Below are 10,431 nucleotides of genomic sequence, written 5' to 3' on the forward strand. Positions count from 1 at the left end.
AGCGCCTTTCACGTCGGGAGGCTGTCCCAAGGCGCTGGACAGTGTACAACATTTCAGACCCGAGCTGGGGTCAGGGGGAGGGAGAGGGAGGGGAAGGGGTGACCGATGGAATGGTCGAAGAGGAGTGTCTTGAGGCGGGACTTGAAGGAGGCTAAGGAGGGGGCGAGGCGGAGTGATTGAGGGATGGAATTCGAGTACAATACAATATTACATTTGTAAAGCGCCTTTCACATCGGGAGGGACGCCCCAAGGGGATGAACAGTCAAGAGTTTGGAATACCTCCAAACACACAAGAGAGGGCACAAAGGAGAGACTGTATAAATGTCTCGAATGTGGGAAGAGATTTCCTGGTTCCTAGCAGAAGAAAGATCACAAATGCTCTGAAACATACCGTTCCTGTGGGAAAGCTCTCCTGGAGCCAATGCTGCTCACAGCACTCATGAGAAGCTGCCTTAAGACGAAGGAAATAACGGTTCTATTTTGATGTACAGCACTTATATCCATTTGATCCAACACCAGTGACTCACAGATAGACACCTGTACGACAGTTTGTCCCTTTCTCTCCTGACCATGTGCTGGGATACCTCCTGCAGCATCTCACATACTGTTGTAGACATGTGAGTATTACCTACCAGCTTGGGGTGTATTTTCTGGTTTATATGGACGTTTAACAGTTTATTACCATCAGAATGTTCTGTGTTTATTGTTTTATTGCCATCAGATGGTTGGGTGTTTCCTGGTCAGTACCAGCAGAATCTACTTTGATTGAGATTTCACTGTTATTGTGGATTAATAAAGAAAACAATTTGATGGAAACCGTTAGCGTGGTTATTGTCTCAAAAGGAATCCAACAGTTGGGAATGGCTGGACTGTCAAGAAAGGGGAGGAAGACAGGAGGTTACAAGGGACAGGAGTTGGAGTGTTGGAGGCCTGAGTAGAGGGGAAGACAACAGCGAGAGTGTCTGTGAATTTTACATTGTACTCCAGGTGTGGTCAGTTTAAATGTTTAGGTGTCTCATGTTTAAGCAACTCATGTTAGTGGAGTGTTGCGCGTACGTGAGAAAGGTGTGCAGTACTTTTGATAACGATAATTATCTGTTTAGCAGCTCAAGTGCTTACGCAGGTGAAAAAAAATCTTTTGCGCAATGCAGCCACTTCTGTGAGAGGACGGATTTTCGATCATCATCGGGATAAGATATAACGTGGAATAATGTTTCTGTTTTTCTTGTTTTCATGTGCGGTTGCACTGAGTTAAATGTCATACATCACGGACGACCGATCACTAATTTAATTGTTCCACGAGCTGTCCCTAATGTCAATGGTTGTGAAACCTCCCTTTCTCACTGGGAATTCATCCAGCAGTTTAAATAAAACTCTTTTCAACTCTACCTTTCCTCTTCTACCCTCACCTCCACGACCACCGATGTCCTGACAGCTGCCTGTCCGACATCGAATCCTGGACGGGAGACAACTTTCTTCAACTCAATGTGCGTAAAACTGAGGCCTTCCTGATTGGCTCACGTCAGCGCCTCCGCACCTCAGGCGCTGACAGCATCAGCATCCAAGGCTGCACTCTCCACCTCTCAAAGTCGGTCAGGAACCTCGGTGTTCTGTTCGACCCTGAGCTGTCCTTTCTCCCTCATATCCGCAACACAACTCGCACCGCCTTCCATCACCTCCGAAACATCGCCAGACTACGACACTACCTCACCCCTCACGCTGCTGAAACTCTGGTCCATGCCGTTATTACCTCAAGGCTAGACTATGGGAACTCTCTCCTCGTCGGCCTTCCCGGCACCTCCCTCCACACTGCAGGTCATTCAGAACTCTGCAGCTCATGTACTGTCCCGCACCAAACACCGCGACCACATCACTCCCACCCTCGCTCGCCTCCACTGGCTCCCCATCCCCCAGAGGATCGAATTCAAGATCCTCATCCTCACCTACAAGGCCATTCATGGCCTACTATCCCCCTACCTACCTGCCCGTACCCTCCGTTCCTCTGGCTCCGGTCTGCTCCACATCCCCCGCCCCAACCGCCCTACCATCGGTGGCCGGGCCTTCAGCCCCGAGGCTCTGGAACTCCATCCCTCAGTGCCTTCGATTTGCTTCCTCCCTTTCCTCCTTCAAGACCGGTCTCCAGACCTTTCTCTTTGACCGAGCCTTCAGCTCCCCTCTCGACTCTCTACCCCCTCCTCGCTCCCTCCCTTCCCTCACCCTGACCATTTCCACCCTGCTCGGATCCCGATCCAACTGTCCAGCGCCTTGGGACGTCCTCCCGACTTGAAAGGCGCTGTATAAATGCAATCTTGCTGTTGTAGGAGTCGATTTCCAAATCGGACGCAAAAATTTTTTCACAGAAAATAAAGAAAACAAATAAATCCTTCAAACTAAATTGTGCTGCACAAAATCTAAAGTACCAAACAAGAAATAATAACAATAATAATAATCATCCTTGCATTTCATAAAGCACCTTTCACATCAGTAGGATGTCCCAAAATGCTTCTGGAGTCCTGTAGCTCAGTGGTTAGAACACTCGCTTTGCAAGTGAGAGACCTGAGTTCAATTCCAGGCAGAGGGCGAAACCTTGGGCAAGTTTCCTTACTCCACACACCTAATAATAATCCCTCCAAAACAAAACAATAATAAATTGGTCATTTTCAATCTACGACTGTTTGTGGGACATTGCTGTGCGCAATTGGCTGCCGCGTTCGCCCACAAATATACAGTCAATTCACTTTACAGTCTATTCTGTGAAGCGCTTTGGGACGTCCTCCCGACGTGAAAAGCGCTATATCAAATGCAAGGATTATTATTATTATTATTATTATAAGATATAATACTATAATAATAATAATCCTTGCATTTCATATAGCGCTTCTCACGTCTTATAGACGTCTCAAACATATATATATACTGTAATGTGCAGTAACTCTGTATTTTGTATTTTTTGTATTATATTTTTATATAATCTTATATTATTATATTTTTGTAATTTTTTTTGTATTTCTACTTTGTGGGGGAAAAAAAGCAGCCGGTTTGCACACAGCAATGTCCAACAGAGAGCCCTTCTCCTTTACAGGATGTCAGTTTAACATCTTATCCAAAGGACCGATACATTTATCCAGCACCTCTCACGTGGGGACAGTCCAGGATTTGCACCCGAGCTGGGGGTTGGATCTTTGACTGCGCTTCCAGTCATCTTCTCTCCTTTCCCTTGATGACTGGAAACAACTGAAAGGACCGCGAAAGATTAAAGATCAAACAACTGGCACTGTTATGGTCCTAGGGCCTACCTTTCACGAAGGGCTCGAAGCTCTTTGAAATAATAATAATAATAATCCTTGCATTTGATATAGCGCTTTTCACAACTTCTCGACATCTCAAAGCGCTTCACAGAATATGCTGTAAAGTGAATTGACTGTATATTTGTGGGCAAAACGCGGCAGCCAATTGCGCACAGCAGCGTCCCACAAACAGTCGTAGATTGAAAATGACCAATTTATTGTTGTTTTGTTTTGGAGGCATTATTATTAGGCGTGTGGAGTAAGGAAACTTGCCCAAGGTTTCGCCCTTCCTGGAATTGAACCCAGGTGTCTCGCTTGCGAGGTGAGTGCTCTAACCACTGAGCTACAGGGCTCCACTGATGCCTCAACAATGCGATAAAGGTGTTATATCAAAGGGGATATTGTCATATAAAATTATTGCAAGTACAACGCTTCACAATTCATTTTGGCACTGCGCCAGAAAGATATATTAATGAAATAATCTGTTAAATGTGGGCTAAATCAATTCCTGTTTAAGTGGATTTGAGCTTGAATCGTTGTCAAGAATGTCATAGCCCTTGTTGTCCAGATGAAAACAATCTGCATTGTATGTTCTCTGTTTAACTCCTTTTAAGAATTCCAAGTGTACCCATGGTACCAAACTCTGTCTTAGTTGCTTTTCCGACATTCACGCTCAAAAACATATGAAAATAAGGCCACCACTAGCCTCGTTGACTCGGTAATCAATGGCAATAGTTTATCTCCATCCAGACTATGAGAATCACTCATAATTTTAAAGATATCTATGAGTCGGCCAACTGTTTCAGTTCAATCAGTCACAGCTCTCTACATCCCTGCTCATCTATTCATTCCTATTATTACCTTCACTACCGCCCCCAGTGACTATTCTGAATTCTGACAGAATTTCAGATACTTCAAAATTTGTCGTATCCCAAACAACAAGAACAACAAGATTACATGTGTAAAGCGCCTTTCGTGTCGGGAGGACGTCCCAAGACGCTGAACAGAGTTACGGACCCGAGCTGAGAGTTTCGGGGGTGGGAGGGGGGATGTCAGAAGGGGAAGCAGTGATAAGATTACATTGGATTCCAAGGAAAAAACATAAATGTTTGAGTCGATTAATGTGATCCCTTGTGTCCACTGTATAGTGACAGGCGTCATTTCCCCCATGCATATGTGTGTGTGCACACAGACCCCCCCCCCCCACCACCCTCTCCTTCCCCAGTGTCTCTGCAGCCTGAGGTCACACGCCTTTTCATACAATTGAAGAAGCCCCAAATTTACCGAGGTTTTAAAAGCAAATGTAATTCTTCTCCTGGTTTAGGTTTAATCCGTTTGATTAAATGGAGGTGATGTGCTCGATGATTGTAATTTTAATTTTGCACATCCACCAGGAAACTTTTTAAAGAAATTAATGTCACCTTAAACTGCGTGAAAGGTAGCAGAGAGGTTAACGGGGACGAGGAGGTAGAGCAAGCACTGGTTGCAGATGGACAGAATATAATAATAATAATAGCTGATAAGAATACTGAGAATCTCAGGAAATTTTAAATCAGAAATCTGCTATTTTTTTTGCTGTCCATTCTGTTCAGGGGCAGATTTGTGTAGGGGTATCTGACACCAGTGATAAGCTTGATAGTACAATAAAACACAACTGGGAGGTTCGATGACTATTTGATATTTATTGAATACCATTTGAGTCACTCATCATTGACAATCTGATTGCGAGTTAGATAAACAGTCAACATCAGAAATCTCCCTGGTGAGACATGGTGGGTGTTGTCATACAAAAATCAATTTTCTTTTATCTTGTTTGCTCTTCCTGTACTTTTAGCATTAATCTGAAATCTAACACTCGCTGCACTTTTACAAAAAAAACACAGAATTTTCTGGTTCTGATAAGCCCTTTATCTCAAACACTATCCATTTTTTTAACCATTTGACCAATGTCTCTCTTTAGGAGAGAAATACATTTGATTTATATTATACGGTTGTACAAATAAGATAAACAAAAATCCAACAATTTTATCATAATAAAGGTTTTAAAATGACAAGAAAAAAACAATGCTAAAGCTCCATTACAGGCAAGAATAAACATTAAAATAAACACAAAATTAAAATATTAAAGGATAAAATTACAAACATTTTCTGTGTGATATGATAACATTAATACAGGAGTAAAATTATTACAATGTTTAAAATACACATTATATTCACCCTGAAATGTACATAACTCATTCTGCAAATCATAGAAACGTGCTTTACACAGAGCCCAAAGGAAAACTTGTGATCACAGAAGGATTTGACACTGTTTCATATTAACTGTATGTATAATTCTGTGGAATATGTATATCCAACTTTTTGTCTGTCCATTTAGGATAATCAGGAATTACAGGCGATGAAACTTCAGGTGAATGGTTCTGTAAAGCAGACAAAACAATCAAAAATATTCTTTGAAAGAAAGAATTATTCTCATTAAATATTATAATATTGATCCCCCTTGTGACAAGTAAAAGCACAGCATTTTTTCTCTGATGATTTCTGGGACCATGTCTTGGGTTCAATCACCAGCTACTTTTTGAGAGAATATTTTCAACTGCTTGCAATGAAGTTTCTGTCAATAGACACAACATTTACAAAGGAAGAAGAACTCTTTACTCTCCAATAACAGAATTAGATTTATCCAGATTTTGATTCGGGAAAATAAAGTAAAAGTTCCGCGGGAAAAGGTTGGGGAAAATGATCACTGAGTCAATGAAAATATGGTCCAAACAGTTTAGAATGATAACAAATCAATTAAACAGTTTTGGTCAAATCTAACCAGGAATCACATTACTCTGAAGTTTTCGACAAGGAGTTTTTAATTTTAGGTCCATCATCGATTGGAGTGAATCCTGTGAGGCAGTTACAAATTGTCGGTAGCCTTCAGTCTAACATCAGCCTCAAGTCAGGATTGTGATTGATTAGAATCACTGACTGCGTTGGTCAAGGTGTATAATCATTAGAATCAGTCCTTACTCAACACAACTGAAACTGTGATCACAAATACACATGTCACCATGATGATTAATGCCAGTCGATGGCGGATTTCTGTGGTGTGAAACAATGCAGTAAATCACAAAACCCTAAACTAACCCGATTGATTTGGACGTTAAGATCAGACGGTGCAGCGCTCGGGAGATTCCCTTTGATTCCCACTGTCATTATAATCATAATCGCACTGACTGGAGTCAATGGGAAACAGCAAATCACTGTCTGTGTGATGTCCACCCTCTGGAGAGAATCACCATGTATTGTAATTATACTAAGATCAGAGTCACTGTGTGTGAGTGTTTTGTGTGCGTGTGAGTGTTTGTGTGTCTGTGAGTGTCTGTGCGTGTGTGTATGTATGTCTCTGTGTGTGTATGTGTGTATCTCTGTGTGGGTATGTATGTGTATCTCTGTGTGTGTGAATGTGTGTGTCTCTGTGTGTATATGTGTGTCTGTATGTCTGTATCTATGTGTGTGTGTATTTGTGTTTGTCTGTCGGTGTATGTAAGTTTGTGTTTGTGTGTGCTGTGTCTGTGCCTGTATGCATGTCTGGGTGCGCGTGTTTGTGTGTATGTATTTGTGTGTGTGTGCGTGTGTGTGGCTCTGTGTGAGGGTATGTATGTGTGTGAAAATACAGACTGGAGAGATAACCATTGTGTGTTTTCACTACAATCAGAATTCGAAACACTTGAAAGGGTTGGGTGCTCAAGATGGAATTCCTCCTCACATCCTCCTCACTCGTTTTAATGGAGTCAGTGATATTTAAGCATTCAGAATAGAGGTGCACACGCTTATTTTCTTCATTACATCTCGATTGTCATTGACAAGTCATAGAAACTAGGAAATCTGTGTCAGTCGGTAAATCACAGCACCGTTTTGTAGGTGCAATTATTGACATGATACAAATCCTCGGAGATGAATTCAACAACCTGAAGGATAACCGTTTCAGATTTCACATCGACCAAAAAACTGGTTTAATGGGAAGCGTATTTCAGACAGTGATGTGATAGTATTGACCGATCTCCATTCATGTGTGATGGTGCTGTCTCTAGCCTGGCTTTATATATCACACAGCTAAGCTAAATATCCTCCAGCTATACTATTACAAAGTCCTTGGTGCAGACACATACTGACTGGTCTACACAATATATCGACACTCCACATGGAGTGTATACTGAGAAGTCCTAATGCCGTGAAAGCACTGTATCACATTTAAGATTAATTGTGATTGTTGTTATGATTATTATCAACATCATCGGAATTACTGTCCATTCCTCCGAGATGTGTTACTGATTAAATATCTCCCGCAGTAAGTAAATCTTCCTGAAGGTGAACTGTTAACAGGGAGCCAGTTTTACACATTCAAACATTCAGATAGAAAAGGAAGCAGATATCCACGCAATTTGGGATACAATGATGTATATTTTAAGACAGCAATGCTGAAAAGGTATTGAATTATTTTTTGGGGGGATATGTTAAATGAAGATGAAAACTTGTTTTATCGTGATAATCTGGTTCAATTCGGAGCACTCTGTCCTCCGGGTCAGAAGGTTATCAATTGTAACAATAATAATAATAATAATCCTTGCATTTGATATAGCTCTTTTCACGTCTTCTCGACGTCTCAAAGTGCTTCACAGAATAGACTGTAAAGTGAATTGACTGTATATTTGTGGGTGAAGCGTAGCAGCCAATTGCGCACAGCAGTGTCCCACAAACAGTCGGCGAATTCAAGCTGAACGGGGACTTAAAGCTTACGCTCTGGCAAACGCTCCATTGCAGTGCTGGGGAAGGGCTGTGTGTTGTGGACTGTTCAGGTGGACTGTAAATTTCCCGCTGTGCAATTCAACAATAACAACAACAAAATTACATTTGTAAAGCGCCTTTCACGTCGGGAGGACGTCCCAAGGCGCTGGGCAGACAGAGTTACGGACCCAAGCTGAGGGTCGGAGTGGGGGAGAGAGGTGGGGGGAAAGCACGGTTGAAGTAGAGGGTCTTGAGGGGTGGGTCTTGAAGGTGACAAGGAAGGGGTGGGGGTGGGATGAAAACAAGTGAAATAGAGTTTATTCTGGAATACTGGCCACAATCCCCCAGATAAACTGTTTTATTCACTTCATGACTGGGTACTTTCCTGGATGAAACTTGGTACCCCCATCTCACCAGCTCTGGCCCAGACCCCACTGGCTCCCCTTCACCGCATGGATCGATTTGAACATGAGAGTGAGGTTTTTGAAGTCAAAATCCTCACTCTCATGTTCAAATCCCTTCACTCCCTGGTACCTCCCTCCCTCTCCGACCTCCTCACTCCCCAATCCACCACCCGGTCAGCCCCTCCCCTCGACCGGCAAACAGCCTCCAATCCACCACTTTTTCAGCCACTGTGACCCGAAACCGTCGAACACAGATTATTTTTCATCTATAAAATGATGCTCAACCGCTCAACAATATGATGACGGTGAAATGAAAATCTTTAAGATGCCAGGCGAAAGGTGGTAAAATATCATTAATATGAGTTTTTAATAATTGCCTCAGTTTAGGCTATAAAATGACGTATTTGATTGAATGGAATTATTTTAGATATTCACTGGTCTACAAACACACAATCACCATCGCTTAGATTAATTTCTGTGGGACTCGTTTTTGTGAATTAACAAAGCCCAATATCAAATTGATTTTTTTTACTGTATATTAAATAAAGTAATATAACAATGTTCAATTGGTAAAGGCAGAAAGCATCATTGATCATGTTTAAAAATTGAGTGACTGACCACTGAAGTATTGAGTAGGTCCAATCTCTATTAACCAGGTCAATTGAAAGAATATTTTGAAGAACCAAGTGGACTTAATGCTTAAAAATGGTAATGGACATAATAATGGGACTGAAGATACACAAATCTCCAGGACCTGATGGATTCTACGCCAGGATATTACAGGAAGTAGGGGGAGGAAATTGCAGATGCATTAGTCATAATTTCCCAAAACTCTCTATGTTTGGGAAATGTGTCCTTGGATTGGAGAATTGCAAATGTCACTCCATTATTTAAGGAGGAAGGGAGGGAGAATCCAAGTAACCACAGAAATGTCATCTTAACTTCAATTCTGGGGAAGTGACTTGAATCTCTCATCGGACAAAGTGACTGAGCACTTGGACAAGTATGATCAAGCACTAATCAAAGAGAGTCAGCGTAGATTTGTGAAGGTTAGGTCACGTCTGACGAATCTCATCGAATATTTCGAGGAGGTCACTAACATGGTGGATAAGACAGTGTCTATGTATGTCGTCTATATGGACTTTCTGAAGGTTCCACAAGGTTGACAAGAGGGAGAATGTTCACTGATTGATGAGATGTGACAAGTGGTGTTCCCCAGTGGTGTGTTCTGGAGCCTCAGCTTTACACCATATATATATATGTATATATTTATAGATGACTTGGATGAAGTAACAGAGTTTTATATCCTAACATGCACAAAGTTAGGAGTCACAGCAAATTGTGGAGATGGGAGCAGGAAGATACAAAGGGACTTAGACAGATTAAGTGAGTGGGCAAAATTGCGGCAGATGGAATTCAAGGTCGTCCACTATGGATCCAAAAATAGGGAAAAAAAGAATATTTTCTAAATGAGGGGAACTAAGGACTGTGGAGGAGCAAAGGGATTTGAATGCCCAGGTATCACTATAAACACGCTCACAGATACAAACAGTTATCAAAAGGGCTAATGGGATGTTGGCCTTTATCTCAAGGTGGCTGGAATATAATGGAAAGGGAATGATGCTTCAACTACACAGAGCCTTGGTCAGACTCCATCTGGAGACCGTGTTCAGTTTTGGTACCTTCAGGAAGGATATATTAGCTTTGAAGCAAGTGGAGCACAAAGGCTCAAAGAGTTAAATTAAATTATGAGGACAAGTTGCTTGGTCTCCATGTCCTTGAGTCTGGAATGTTGAGAGGTGATCTGATGGAGGATTTTAAAGTAATAAAGGGATTCCACAGGGTAACTGCAGAGAAACTATACCAATGTTGTCTGTACAATAATTTGAGTGCAATAAACATGAATGTAAAGTACATACAGGATGGAGCGGGCCTCAAAGGTTCCGGTTCTGATTGGTCGTTCC

This window comes from Callorhinchus milii, unplaced genomic scaffold, assembly GCF_018977255.1.
Source record: "Callorhinchus milii isolate IMCB2004 unplaced genomic scaffold, IMCB_Cmil_1.0 Scaffold30, whole genome shotgun sequence".
In the NCBI taxonomy this organism is placed as follows: Eukaryota; Metazoa; Chordata; class Chondrichthyes; order Chimaeriformes; family Callorhinchidae; genus Callorhinchus; species Callorhinchus milii.